Source organism: Musca domestica, unplaced genomic scaffold (genome assembly GCF_030504385.1).
Source record: "Musca domestica strain aabys unplaced genomic scaffold, Musca_domestica.polishedcontigs.V.1.1 6, whole genome shotgun sequence".
NCBI classification, from domain to species: Eukaryota; Metazoa; Arthropoda; class Insecta; order Diptera; family Muscidae; genus Musca; species Musca domestica.
In genome coordinates this window covers 921,520-938,125 of record NW_026712363.1, presented here as the reverse complement: position 1 = coordinate 938,125, position 16,606 = coordinate 921,520, and the positions used below count along the sequence as shown (strand labels likewise).

General features: G+C 32.3%; 1 protein-coding gene and 1 pseudogene across 6 annotated transcripts in view; both read left to right on the top strand.

Annotated features, from left to right (window-relative positions):
- Positions 1-16,606, top strand: part of LOC101900172 (fat-like cadherin-related tumor suppressor homolog) — a 466,944-nt gene that overhangs the window by 403,322 nt on the left and 47,016 nt on the right. The window lies entirely within an intron of this gene.
- LOC109613944 (uncharacterized) lies at positions 6,854-8,360 on the top strand (annotated as a pseudogene).

Below are 16,606 nucleotides of genomic sequence, written 5' to 3'. Positions count from 1 at the left end.
TCAATAGAAGAGGAACCAAAGAATTAAATAAAACTAAAATTCTTTTGGAAAGTCTTCTAAATCTTACAACCGCTCGTATAAACATTTACATCTTTCTTAACTTGTTATGCTTTCGTTCTACCTGAACGAAGTAGCATAACCATGTAAATTGGTTTTGTCTGTTACTACAAAAACCCCTTCGTTGACCGTGCCTTGTCTATTAATAGAACAGTGTTGGCTTTTTTGTTCGGGATACCATAGTATTTCGTTGTTGTAAAATCGTCAGGCTTAATCCCTTTGTTGTTTTTGTAAAAACAACGTTTGTTTATTAGTGGAGAATAATGGTAATGTTTACCAGGGGGTAAGGTAGGGAATACCTATGTTTCGGAAAGAGCCACCAATCCTCATCAGTTCCCTTGTTCTTTGTCTGTGATATTCTCCCCAGAAGTTATTTTAAAAAATAATTTCTATGACAAAAAACATTTTTTACTCATGTGACGAGATCGTAAGCTTAGTAGAAGAGGAACCAAAGAATTAAATAAAACTAAAATTCTTTTGGAAAGTCTTCTAAATCTTACAGCCGCACTTATAAACATTTACACCTTTCTCCACTTGTTATGCTTTCGTTCTACCTGAACGAAGTAGGATAACCATGTAAGTTGGTTTTGTCTGTTACAACAAAAACCCCTTCGTCGACCGTGCCTTGTCTATTAATAGAACAGTGTTGGCTTCTTTGTTCGGGATACCATAGTATTTCGTTGTTGCAAAATCGTCAGGCTTAATCCCTTTATTGTTGTTTTTATAAAAACGACGTTTGTTTATTAGTAGAGAAAGATGGTAATGTTTACCAGGGGGTAAGGCAGGGATTACCTAGGTTTCGGAAAGAGCCACCACCAATCCTCATCAGTTCCCTTGTTTTTTGTCTGGGATATTCTCCCCAGAAGTAATTGAATATTGTTCTGGTATTGTACTATTTATAAAGTCTGTAATTCGTTTTCCTTTTTTTCTGAGCAATTTCTGTTAGATCTCAGATTGATACTAAATAATGATTCATAACATCTGCTCCTTGATATAGAATTGACCTATTGCAGAAATATTTCTAGATTGGATGTTGTTTAATATATATACAGCTTCCATGTAAAATTCCTCAAATACTACTGTATCAATTTTTTTTCATTGCACGCAAGTACATCGGTAATCGTCTTAAATGTTGAATAAAACTGTCTTGCTGTATTTGCTATCATTTGCGTGATATCGCTATAGGTGCCTGCAGTTAAAACATTAAGACAAAACCCACATTTTTAACCGTGTAATTTTAATAAATTAAAAAGTGTGTAAAACAGACTGAAAGTGGCCATTCTCAGCTATCTTTCTGCGAATACGAACCAGGGTGCCTCAGCGCAGGCTATACGAAGGCGTGGACCTAAATAAAAATTTATCGGACATTGACCAAAACTAAAAACCTAACAAATCTTATCTGGCGGTAATTAACGAAATTTTCCGTAAATATTATGAAAATTCTTCATTGATTCCGTGAAACACATTCATTAATGCTATGATATTTCTTCATCAATACAATGAAAGGCATTCATAAATGAAGTGAAAAACATTCATTATCAAGATGAAAAAGTTTCGTGAATGTAAAGAAACTTATTCATTGCTGCAATGAAAAACATTCAATGAAATATCTACATTAATGAAATATAACTTTTTCATTAATGGAATAAAACTTATTTATATATATTTATTTATTAAAATTTATGTTATTAAAATTGTATAATTAAATTATTATTACATACTAGCTGGCCCGATCCGCGTTGCCGGCCCGTAGTTTCTGTCTATTATGCATATTTGTCAAAGCATAATTATTCACAGATATGACTGATATAAGAGTTGACGTACTGGTCGATTAAAAGTGTTTTAAAATAGCTGTACCCAAATTTAAACCGTGGGCTTCAAATTAGTGGATGTGCTATACAAATCTATTAAAAAGTATATATCAATCTTATCCCCACGTAAGGGATCAAATAAATTTTTAGTATGTTAAAAATCGTAGCAAAATTTTGCAGTCAAATGAGCAGTAATTTGAAATTTACTGTATTTTGTACACCTCATAATTGAGGGCTGAATGATTTAAGAATAGCCAAAGTTAATTACTTTTTTAAACCCATTAACACCTTAGACTGTGCATTAGAGTCCTCATAAGTCCCCCTAACCATGTCGGTCTGTTTGTCCGCCAAAAGGTGGACTTGAGGGGGTACTATTACATGGGGAAAATACTAAAATTTGTAGATATGTTGAAATTTTTGTGTATTTTGTATCACCCCCCAAATACACATTTTTAGCCAAATCCTTTGAAATATGGTAAAATCAGGAGGTACCTTTATATGGGCACTACTCCGAAACATCGACCTGCATTGAAAACTTTCTTCTACCCTTATAATCCAAGATGACAAATAGAGGCCAAATCAAAAATATAGCAGAACAACATAGCATGTCTAACTGAAAACAATTTCGCGTGATTTAAATAAGTAAAAATAGTTTTATCCACCTCATAATTGAGGTCAGAATGATTTCAGAATAGTCAAATATAATTACAATTTTTCACCCATTACCAGGAGAATTAATTTTATTTGCCATTTAAATTGTAAGTTGCAGACCCCATAAAGTCCATATTTTTCATCATAGTATAATTCAGTGACGATTATTTGTTCATGTTTTCACAATTTATTTCATATAGATGTACATCCCAAATCTACGTTCCCAACCAATATTCTCTTGGGGGTTACAAATTCAATTGAATACATTTTTTTCTTTTCTTTCACACATTAGATGTGAAAGTGGACTTGGAGATACTCCAATGTGGGGACTTTACTTTAATAAGTTCCTATGTGGCAATTATCTGTATGATGGTTCCCTACCCCAGGGTAGCATAAACACAATTTTTTAGCCAAATCAATTGATGAATGTGGTCAGGACCAATATGGGCCCTACTCTGAAAATTTCAAATTCTATGCGAAGAGGTTCTCTACCCCCTTAGAAACAAAGATGCCAAATAAGGGCCAAAAAATGAAAAAAGTGGCCAAGACACCAAAAAAGCTTAAATCATACGATGGTTATATAAATACGAAATCGGGTTGTACCCTTATCCGTGAGTTATGATCGATATGATGACCTGCAAAAGCGATTTAAGGAATCTTGAATGTTTGGGAAGAATTTCTGGAAGGATAGAAATCCTTTTTTTAGTAAAAGCCCCATTCGCTCTACTATTTTGCACCCTTTATATTTGGTATTTTACTGATTGTACTCTTAAAGAATTTTGCATTTTGAGCTCTCATTGGGCGGATTATTGTCACATGAAAGAAGTAGTTCCACGCTTTGAAATGAGCCCCATTAGGCTTTTTGGGTAATTTTAGTTTGTTTAAATGTGTTCGCATCTTCCAGCTGAACTAAGATGTAGGCCCTGGAGTTAAAAGGTAGATGTCAGTTAACATCGTATTTCGCACTTATTTCATTTTTTTGGTGAAAAAATGTATATAGTGAAAAATTATCCTTTATTTTGTTCACAAAAAATCGACTGAATTCAATATAATAATACAAATTGAAAAAAATTGACAAAAAAGAATAACAAATTGGAAAAATCTTCACCTTGTTCAATGATTTTTTTACAGCAAAGTTTGTCAATGGAATGTACTATTATTTTAAAATTAGATTCCATTGAAAAATTTTTTCGAGATCTCTTTTTTGTGATTTTTTAGCAATTTTGAAAAAGTAATTATCTTTTAACTTTGGTGTGACCAAAATTATTTCGATATCATCTATTCCGTTTCGCCCCCACATAATTCGGTACTACACTTCCATGTAACCCGCTATCAATTTCAATTTTCAAGAAATCAAGTCAATTAAAAAAATTGGTATTAATATTCGAATTCAAAAATAAAATATAAAAACAATACAAATGTGCATTAGAAAGAAGTAAGTCAAAATGGAAAAAAATCAGGCAAATGAAAATGTTAATATAACACATTTTTACGCGATTTTTTGGATATTATCCGTTTCGGACAGGAGACAATTCCGAATTTGTATGAATCGTTAAAATCAGTCCAGCGGTTAAGTTAAGTTAAGTTAAAAAGTTAAGTTATAAGCGTAGTAACTAACGCAAGTTTCTTTTATATATACAGATTATTAAAATTTAAGAATAAAATTATAATTAAATAAATAAAATTAATTAAATAATTGATCAAAATTTATTACAAATAAAGAATATTATATAAATATTAATATCAAATGATAAGCTTTTAAAAAGAAATATTAATTTGTATTTCAAATCCAACTATATATAAAATATATTTTATATCATTTAAAATACAAATAAAATTTTCTTTTAAACAGCTTATCATTTGAAATACCTATTTATATAATATACTTTAATTATAAAATTAATAAATAAAATTTGACATTCAATGTTATATATTATCTATATATAAAAATCAATTGTTGTTCGTTGGTAATAGAATCAGTTGAGAACGTTCGTCATATCCCGACTTAGGTTTTAAAAAAAAAAATATATTGCCCACGCCTACTTTTACGCTCACTATTTTGATTTATCTTAAATCCCTATATATGCCAAATAATGAAGATATGGGTTTTAGAATTATTACACGACATACTGTTGACTTTCTCTGACCACACCTACTTTTTAATCTATATATAAACCAATTATTGTTCGTTGGTAATTGAATCATTTGAGACCGGCTGGAACTATCTGGATATTTTTTTAAATGTTCGTCGATTTAGGGTTTTATGCAGAGAAAAAGTAACCACGCCCAATTTTGCGCCCATTTTGTCAATGTATCTAAAATACTAATAGTTGGTAAAATCATAAAGATATCTGTTCCACAGTTAGTGTACGACATAATCTTCACTCTCTCCCCGCCCCCAACCCTGGGTATCTGTTTGGGGTCAAAGGAAAATAATCGTGGAACTGAAAAAATTGACTGTTCTATTATGATATGGAATTTTGTGTCGAATTGTTTCAGAATGTCTTTTGGAATTGAAAATTCTTATTGAAAAAAAAAAAAACAGAAAAATAGAGAAAGTTTTCATATATTCTTATACATGCTGTTATATGGTTGCCATACCAAAATTTTCAATTTTGATTAGATATGGAAATAATCCAATGAGAACTCAAAATGGAAAATTCATTTGGACTTCAATCAGTGAAATACCGAACATGAAGAGGCACTGTAATGTGCGGACTATACGAAATAGTAGAGTGAATTGAAAATATAGTAAGAAAAGGATTCATATGCACGGAAAATTCTTCCGAGCCCTTAAAAGTGATTTTATCTATTACCAGGGTCTTGGTCACATTTTTCAATTGATTTTGCCCTTATTTCGCATCTAGCTTTTGGTAGAAGACCTCTTCGCGGAAATTTTTCAATGTCAATGTTTCGGAGTATCGCTCATATAAAAGTACCTACTGATTTTACCTATGTCGCGGGTTTTATTATTATATTTTCGAATCGATTTGACTTAAAATGTGTGTTTAGGCTACTTTGCGGTAGAGAACCGTCTTACATGGGCCTATTACATACAGTTAATGTATACTTTTTAATATATATTCTATATTATTTAGGTTTTTATCTCTCAAACTAAAACCTCTTACTGAAAAATAGGTTCAGGTTTTTTTTTAAAGACGTATTTATTTCTATTAAATCGAGTCATCGTTTATACTAAAAACTATGCCACTTATGTGAGCCAGATTTGTGAATTATTATCAGTGTTGCCACCTCATGTGTAATTACACATATCATGGTAGAAGAATACAGGTAGTCGCATCGACACAGCTGCTGGGACAATGAACTGTCAAACTAAATTTGAAATTGAAAATGTTGAATGAAAAATTATTCAAATTCGTAAAAATTGTTGAAAAACGAATATCATAACAATCTCCGATTGGTGTCGTATAAGAAAACATGACAAAATCTACTTATTTTTGAAAAAGCATTTTGACATATCAATGTTCCCAAGCGTTGATGCATCTACCTCTATTTTTCTACCATGACACATATCGTGTGTAATTTTTCATTGCATGTGTCGCTGATGTGTAATTAGTGTCATGTGTAAACCATGTGTAATTCATTGATTGACGTGACACTTTTTTATTATGTTTTTGCTATTGCCAACACTGTTTTGTGGTAAAGGTAGATATTCGTCCTTTTCTTACACATGTGCCAAATGATTAAGATGATGCTTTCAATATGCAACGAAACCTATAAGAGAATAACAATAAAGAATAACGGTTGTGGGCTTTTATTTGTTTCATTTATTGTTTTCGCTTGCGTTTCTTTGAATTGTTGTGTCTAAAAAAGGGAAAAGGTGTTTGTAAAATAAACAAATATTTTAAACATTGGACGTTTTATTGCAGGTATGTATTTATGAGAAAATATTCAACCAATCCGAGACTTTAGGACTATTTTATTTCAGAGATGGCAGAAAAGAATGGATTTAGATTCCAACCTGCATGGTTACAGAAAGCAGAATTCAAGGGCTGGCTCGTCAAAATATTTAATGATGGACAGGAGTTAGCCTTTTGCAGACTATGCTATAAAAAGTTATTGTGCCATAAGCCGGTATTATCAAGACATATGGAAACAACTTTTCACAAGAACGCTGCTTCTGCCATCAGATTGACTTCCGACATTGTGATAGCTTTGGAAAATTCGCATTTAATAAACCAAAAGTCAGAAGGGCTAAATTAAAATTGGTTGGAACGTTAGCAACAATTAATTTGCCATTTAGACTTGTGGATGAGCTAACACCTGTGCTAAAATCATCTTTTCCAGACTGCGATACATTAAAAGATGTAAGTCTTGGTAGAACTAAAGCAACAGCGTTGATGAAAAAAGTTTTAGGCCCAATTTTTTCAAAGGAGCTATATGATAAACTAAAGAATACGTGTTTTTCTATTATAATACATGAAACAACGGATATAAGCACAACAAAGCAGATAGCTTTTGCTGTAGTCTATTATAGCGAGGACACGAGGACACAAAGAGTGTTTGTCATCTACAGCTATTGACATCTTTCAAGTTCTTAAAACCTCCATAATTGATAAAGGAATACCATTTGAAAATTTAGTCGGATTTGCCGCAGATACACCTAATGTTATGTTTGGCCCATATAACTCTGTAGCGAAATTATTAAAAGAAGAGAAGCCAGATATTGTATTAATAAAATGCTACTGCCACTTAATACATTTAGTAGCATCCAAGGCTTGCCTTAGATTGCCAATATATTTGGAAGATTTGCTACGAAATATAGATTCCTATTTTAATAGGAGTTATATTCGCCAGAAAAACCTTCAAGAATTTCAAGAATATTTTCAAACTGGTATTCACAAAATATTGTCACCAGTAATAACCAGATGGGTTTCGATACATTCATGTGTAAATCGCATTTTAGAACAGTATGAACCATTAAGAAGTTTTTTAGACTAGAAGTTTTTGAAGATCCTTCTAAAATTACTGAATCCATATTGCAGGCACTAGATAATCCAAAAACTAAAATTTATTACGAATTTTTATCGTATGTTCTAGATATTTTAACTTTATTTAATGTTCTTTTTCAGTCAGAAAAGCCAGTATTATATGAAATGAAAACTGAGGTTATAAAAATATTGCAAACTTTATTTTCAAATTATATAAAAGTAGATATTTTCAAAACACAATGCTTGTGGAAAATTAACATGTCGGATTCAAATATATTTGTTCACTTAAATGATATATATATTGGTGTTGTTGCAAATGAATCCTTATCACAGTGCACTTCAGAAAAAACAGTAATACTTCAATTTTGTAGAGAATTTTATACAGAAGCAATTAAGCAAATACAATCAAGATTTGGTTTTAGTGACGATGTTTACACTATAGTGGATATAGTGAATCCAAAAATAGCTCAAACTTTTCAACCCAAAATATTAACTATTTTTAAAAAAAGATTTCCATCCTTCAATATTAATTTGCAGCAACTCGATAATGAGTGGCGACATGCACTTTTAGAGTACGAAAAGTTTAAACTTGATGAAAATTTGGAACCAGAAATATACTAGCAGAAAGTATTTAAGTTAAAAAATTCTTTAGGAAACGTACTATTTCCAACATTACAAAAAGTCATTACGTATATTTTAATACTTTCCTTTTCAAATGCTTCTGCAGAAAGAATATTTAGCTCTTTAAATAACTGCAAAACAGATTTTAGGAACAAAAGTCATCAGATACAGTTGCATCGATTTTACAGAAGAAGGTATACGTAGGAAGTGGGACCACACATGAAATGAATGATAAAAGTTGGAAGTACTAATCGTATTTTTTGATTAAACAGAGATAACGTAATTTCTAAAATTTGAATTATAAATTCGAATTATATTTTAGTTATTCATTATTTATTTAAGTTGATTTTTGCCTTATAGTCATTATTACAAAAAATAAAAAAAATGTTGATATATGTATAAAATGCGTAATTTTTCCATTCTCAATGTGTAATATGTAGTTTTCTTGGTGGCAACACTGATTATTATGCTTAAAAAACTATGCATTAAAGACTAAAACTACGGGACGGCAACGAAGACTAGTATGTGAATAAATATTAATATTAAAATAATTGAATATTTATTTAAATATATAATTTCGATTAATTAAACTCATTTTAAATTATAATTTAGATAAATTAATAATTAAAATATAAAATCTGAAATACGAATTAATACTTAATATAAAACTTTACATTCGAAATAGAAAGGGATTTTAAATTTAAATCTTAACACTTGGAATTAATAGTTTCAAATTAAATAGTTTTAAATTTATTTATAGGTATTTAATAACCATCAAAGTATAAGAAAAAAATCCGCCGTTTTTGGGTTTCCTAGACCCAAGATAAATAGTCATGAGTTCAAGAACAGCATGGTTTCATATATACATATAAAAAATCCTCCTGTAAGTTCGGCCGGGCCGAACTTCGTATACCCTCCACCATTTGGTAAATTAAAAATCCTGTTAAAGTCTTAAAAATACCGACTGTAGCCGTATATTAGGGTATATACGACGACATGGACCTGCATAGGCAACTTTTGTCATAAACTATTACAATATTCAAATGCGAAACTTGAAAAAAAATCTGTTTATAATGTAGCTAAAATCATCAAAATACCGAATATAGGGAAGTACAATTGGAGTTATAAAACGTGGACCTGCACAGACAATTTTCTGTCTTAGGCTGTAGTATCCATTACGAACTTTAAATGTCAAATTTGAAACAATTCCGGTGAATAAATTCGCTACCGTTATATGGGGGCTTTACCAAAACGTTCAATACCAAAAGGCCTGCAAACATAACATACATTTGTGTAAAATTTTATCAATCTACTTCAATTCGTTCGGAAGCTAGAGTGATTTCCACAGACGTCGGACGGATAGACGGACGGACATCGCTAAAACGACATAGAATTTTATGCTGATCAAGAATATATATATATATACTTTATGGGGTCTAAAATATATATTTCGAAGTGTTACAAACGGAATGACAAACCCTCCACCATAGTATGGAGTGTATATCCATACTATGATGGGGGGTATACAAAAAACAATATAAAGCTATATTAGCATGAATATACACTATCGCAACACATAATTGTCGTGCATTTTCAGAAAATGATATTCTTTTAAATCTTTAAAAAGATTATATATATATATATATATATATATATATATATATATATATATATATATATATATATATATATATATATATTTTTTTTTTACAAAATCTTTAGCACACACAAAGCACTTCATATTTGTACTTTTCCAAGTATACTGTTATTCCAAGCATTCTGTCCTCCCAAAACACTTTACCACAAAACAAAATCTCTTTAACATAATACTTTCACTTTTTCACGTGCGTTCACTTCAAAAAATAACCAAGAATCTGATTTATTTCTTTTTTTCTTTTCGACAGCAAATGACAATATCGACTAACGGTTTGTCTGTGTGGCTGTTTGTCATCAACCACCATGAAAATATGTTATCCTCTTTTGTTCTCATCTTAATGGTGGTTGATCTTTGTTAGTACATATAGGGGGAGGGTAAAGAGTTTTTTCTTCTGCTGCAGCATTTTTATACCTTCCACCAAAAAAGGTATGGAGGGTATATTAAGTTCGCCATTCCGTTTGTAACTCATCGAAATAATCATTTTAGACCCAACAAAGTATATATATTCTTGATCAGCGTAAAATTCTAAGACATTTAGCCCTGTCCGTCCGTCTGTTGTAATCACGCTACAGTCTAAACGAATTAAGATAGGAAGCTAAAATTTTGCACAGATCTCTCTTTTGTATGCAGGCAGGTCAAGTTCGAAGATGGGCTATATCGGTCCACGATATCGTATAGCCCCCATATAACGGTACCCCCGATATTCGGTATTTTGATGATGTTAGCCACATTTTTCAATGGAATTGTCTTAAAATCCACACAAGTGGTTCCTTGCGAGTAATTTACCCCCTGAGAGAGAATTGTCTATACAGGTCCACGATATCGTACATTCCCCATATAACGGTACTCCCCGTTTTGATGATTTTACCCACATTTTTCAACGGAATTGTCTGAAAATCCACACAGGGAGTTCCATGTGGGTACTTTATACCTCGGCAGAGAATTGTCCATACAGGTCCACGATATCGTATAGCCCCCATGTAACGGTACCCGACGATATTCGGTATTTTGATGATTTTACCCACATTTTTCAACGGAATTGTCCGAAAATCCACACAAAGAGTTCCTTGTGGGTACTTTATACCTCGGCAGAGAATTATCTATATAGGTCCACAATATCGTATAGCCCCATGTAACGGTACCCCCGATTCGGTATTTTGATGATTGTAGCCACATTTTTCAATGGAATTGTCTGAAATTCCACAAAAGGAGTCCCTTGTGGGCATTTTACCTCCTCAAAAAGAATTGTCTATATAGGTCCACGATATCGTATATCCCCCATATAACTGTAACCCCCGATATTCGGTATTTTGATGATGTTAGCCACGCTTTTCAATGGAATTGGCTTAAATTCAACACAAGTAGTTCCTTGTGAGTACTTCACCCCCTGAGAGAGAATTGTCTATACAGGTCTACGATATCGTATATCCCACATATAACGGTACCTCCCGATATTCGGTATTTTATGATTTGACCCACATTTTCCAATCGTATTGTCTGAAAATCCACACACGGAGTTCTTTGTGAGCACTTTACCTCTGAAACGGAATTGTCTATATAGGTCCACAATATCGTATATCCCCCATATAACGGTACTCCCCTATATTCGGTATTTTGATGATTTTAGCCACTTTTTCCAATGGAATTATCTGAAAATCCATACATGGAGTTCCTTGTGAGTACTTTGCACGCAGACATAGATTTGTCTTTATAGGTCCACAATATCGTATATCCCCCATATATCGGCACCTTCCTATATTAGATATTTTAAAGATTTTAAAAGAATTTTTATTGGATTTTATTTTTTTGAAAATTTTTTTAATTCGTTCCAAATGGTGGAGAGTATTTAAAGTTCGGCCCGGCCGAACTTACTGCTTTTTTACTTTTTTTTTTGTTTTTTTTTTTTTTTTTTGGAAATTATGATGTGCATTTTTGTTGCAGGTGAGAACAAAAGAGAATAACAAATTTAAATGGTGGTTGTTTATATGTGGGAGAGGTAAAGTGTGTGCTTTACATGAAAGAATGTGTGCATGCATATGCTGGCACAGTAATTTGGTATTTTTTTTACAACAACTTATGTATATGATGAAGAATGTTTAGATTTGGTGAGGAGAATAGGAAAAACCATCAACAGAACTTTTTTGTCAAATTTTCGATTCTGATGAAAAGTTTAAGGAGTTATTGTTGAAATAATTAAAGATGTGTTTGCTTTGCAGAGACCAAATAACGGTTGTACTTGTTTTTGTTTGGTTGGCACGTAGGCTTTTTGTGAAAACAAACCTTTTAATTTCATGGAATACAGTATAATCTCGATGCATTTTTCACAGGTTATTACATATAACTCACGTTTTCTACATTCGGTAGAAAATGTTTGGTTTTTAAAAAATATGTGAACATATTGCAATGCTGTCGCTACATAAATATCTTCTTACTTATTTTTTGTCATAGGTTATTTTGACTATTTTGTAGATTAGTTTTACGTCGATGAATAAAATAATGAAAGCCAGCAAAACAATCTAAATCAAGCATTGATTAATAATAATTTTTTTCGGCAATATTAATCTTCTATATATATAAAAGAAAGTTGTGTTAGTTACTACGCTTATAACTTAAGAACCGCTGGACTAATTTTAACGATTCATACAAATTCGGAATTGTCTCCTCTCCGAAAAGGATAATATCCAAAAAAATCGCGTAAAAATGTGTTATATTAACATTTTCATTTTGACTTTTGAAATGTACAATAGTAATGTTTTATTTTGCATAATGTTTTTCCATTTTGACTTACTTTTTTCTAATGTACATTTGTAGTGTTTTTTTTACTTTTTTATTTTTTTTTTGAATTCAAATATTAATACCAATTTATTTAATTGACTTGATTTCTTGAGAAATGAAATTGATGTCGAGTTACATGGAAGTGTAGTACCGAATTATGTGGTGGCGAAACGGAATAGATGATGTCGAAATAATTTAATGGAATCGAATTTTAAAATAGAAGTACATTCTATTGACAAACTATATAAGGATCTTTAAACATTTTCTGTAAAAAATCAGCGAACAAGTTGAAGATTTTTTCAATGTGTTATTCTTCTTTTGTCAATTTTTTTTTTCAATTTGTATTATCTAATTGAATTCAGTAAATTTTTTGTGAACAAAATAAAGAATAATTTTTCACTATATACAAATTTTCACCAAAAAATTAAATAAGTGGGAAATACGATGTTAACTGACATCTACCTTTCAACTCCAGGGCCGACATCGTGGTTCAGCTGGAAGATGCGAACACATTTGAACAAACGAAAATTACCGAAAAACCCTAATGGGGCTCATTTCAAAGCGTGGAACTACTTCTTTCCTGTCTCAATAATCCGTCCAATGTACAATCAGAAAAATACCAAATATAAAGGGTGGAAAATAGTAGAGCGAATGGGACTCTTAGTAAGAAAAGAATTTCTATCCTTCCAGAAATTCTTCCCAAACATTCGAGATACCTTTAATCGCTTTTGCAGGTCATGATATCGATCATAACTCACGGATAAGGGTACAATCCGATTTCATATTTATATAACCATCGTATGATTTAAGTTTTTTTGGTGTCTTGGTCACTTTTTTAATATTTTGGACATTATTTGGCATATTTGTTTCTAAGGAGGTAGAAAACCTCTTCGCATAAAGTTTGAAATTTTCAGAGTAGGGCCCATTTTGGTTTTGACCATATTCATTAATTGATTTGGCTAAAAATTGTATTTATGCTACCCTGGGGTAGGGAACCATCATACAGATAATTGCCACACAGGAATTTATTTAAGTAAAGTCCCTACATTGGAGTATCTCCAAGTCCACTTTCACATCTAATTGGTGGTCAGAAAAGAAAATTTTGTTTTTTATTGAATTTGTAACCCCCAAGAGAATATTGGTTGGGCCACGTTTTGTTATAACCCTTATATAAATGTATCCCTGATTTCAGCTGTTTCTTGGCCACGTTTTTCAACTGATTTGGCCATTATTTGCTGTATTTAGGCTACTTTGTGAGTAGAGAACCGTCTTACAGAAAAATATCAACATACGTAAATATTTTGGTACAGTCCCCATATAGTCCCCAGGCCCGCCGATCTATAGTGATGTTTACCGATTGGCGGACAACAACGCGGGTATTGTTTAATCGTCATTGAATTTTACTATGAACAAGAACATAGACTTTTTGGGGACTCTAATGCGCAATTTGAGGTGCTATGGTAATGGGTGTAAAAGCGTAATTAACTTTCACTATTCAGAAATTATTTTGATTAGTCGAATCAATATTTATATTAAAATTTGTTCACCTTTATGAGCTAGATTTGTGAAATATTATGCTATGCTAAATTTGCATTAAAGACTAAAACTACGGGCCGGCAACGCGGACAAATCCGAGGAGAAATGTGACAAAAATCGTCAAAATAACGAATTTCGGGAGGTACCGTTATATGGGGACTATACCAAAACGTGGACCATTTTCAATACCAACCATCCTATACACAGTACAAATTGTTCTGCTAAATTTTGAAGCTCTACGTCAAATAATGTGGGCTGTATCGTAATTTAAATAAACAGACATACAGACGGAGTCTATGACGAACATTTAGGGATGTTACAAACGGAATGAAAAAGTTAATATACCCTCCTTTCCAAGGTGGGGGATATAATAAGCATTAAAGACTAAAATTACGGGCCGGCAACGCGGACCGGGCCAGCTAGTTTTCAATAAATGGTTATAAATGTTTGCTTCTTATTATGTTAATTATTACTTTTATGGTCTGGAAGGTATATTAAGTTCATCATTTGCGTTTGTAACTCATCGGAAGAACAATTGTAGACCTAATAAAGTATATATATTCTTAATCAGCGTATATTTCTAAGACGATTTAGCCCTGTCCATCCGTCTGTTGTAGTCACGCTAGGGTCAAAAGGAATTAAGATAGGAACTAAAATTTTGTACAGATCAGTATTTTGTCTGCAGGCAGGTCAGGTACGAAGATGGGCTATATCGATCCACGATATCGTGTATCACCCATATAACGATACTTCCCGATATTCGGTATTTTGATTATTTTTCCACAGATTTGTCCAAAAATAGTATTTGTAGTTCGTGTGGCGGAACATTGTTGATATAGGTCCATGTCTTCGTATAGCCACATTTTTCAACGGAATTGCTTCAAATTTCGTATCGTACTACAGCCTATGACAAAAAATACTTTTGCAGGTCGAGATCTTCGTTTCCCCCTTATAACGGTTTTTAGTTTAATGGTATATTTCGACGGGCTTTTAAACTTTTTCGATATCCTTCCAAATGGTGGAGGGTATTAAAATTTCGGTCCGGTCCAAAATTTGCTGATTTTTACTTCTTAATACATACACCACACTGTGGTAGAGGGTATTTTACCGTTGTAACGGGTATAAATACGCAAGATAAACCCTTTATAACTTTTTTTATAAAATAACATTCTGAGTCGGTTTATGAATGTTAGTAAGTCTGCCCACGTATTTTTATGAACGAAATGTAGGTCGCCTTTATTGTTAAATTTAAATTAAAATTTCCATGCATCATTTGTTTGGCCTAGAACGAACTCCATATCGTAACGTTTCATTCATTTCATGAAACTGCTTCATTAAATTGGTGCACAAATTTAAAAATAACAATTATCACAACTTTCTCTCTAATTATAAATACTTTGGTTCCGTACTTGTTTGTATCAGGCAGCGTGGTTATACATAATTTCTATATTCACATTTTTTACTGAATTTTGTAAAAATAAGTAGTTTCGTAACATTAATGAAATCCGTTTCATATATTAAATGAAACCAAAAAGCAAAGTAAGTGTTTTTCATTGGGTCAATGGAAAAAAATCAACGAAACCGGTTCAGTGATACTTTCAGTTTACCATAATTCCATTGATAGCTCCTCGAATTATGCCATTTAGATAGTATAGGCCCTATTAATAGGCACCCACTATATTCGGTATTTATATGATTTTGGACACTTGATTAGCCCTGTGTTCTGTTTGAACATTTATAAGGTATCTCCCAACTGTGGCATTGAAAATCCCTGTAGTCTGCTCGAGTAATTTTTCAGCCATTCAACAACCTTAGCTTTGAATGTCACTGTAGTCCGTTGTGTAATTTTGCATACTTTTTTAAAGCTTGAGTATCTATTAAGGTCTCTGGCAACCATAGCTATAAAGGTCCCTGCAGGCTTCTTGCAATCTTATCTTTGAATATTTCTGTAGTCTGCTTGAGTACGCATTAAGATCTCTCGCAACGGTATATTTGAATATCCTTGCCGTCTGCTTGGGTTCTAATTTAGATAATTCGGAACTGTAGCTTTGAATATCCCTTTTGTCTGCTTGCGTACTTTTTTAACGTGTATCGCAACCGAAATTTTGAATAGTTTTGTAGTCTGCTTGAGTTTATATTAAGGACTCTCGAAACTGTAGCTTTGAATATACCTGTAGTCTGCTTGAGTACCTACTCGCAAACATAGCTACGAATATCCCTGTAGTCTGCTAGAGTACATACTACGGTCTCTCGCAACCGTAGCTTTGAAAATCCTATAAGTCTGTTTAAGCACATATTTCAGTCTCTCGCAATCCCATTCTTGAATATACGTGTAGTCTACTGTAGTTTTTATTAAAGTCTCTCGAAACCATATATATGAATATTCTTCTAGTCTGCTTAAGTACTTATTGTGTTCTCTTTCAACGTATTAAGTTCTTGAAGTCCAATAGAGTACTTATTAAGCTTTCTTGCAACCCTATCCTTTATTATCCTCGCAGTCTGCTTGAGGGCATATTAAAGTCTCTCGCAACCGTAGCTTTGATTAT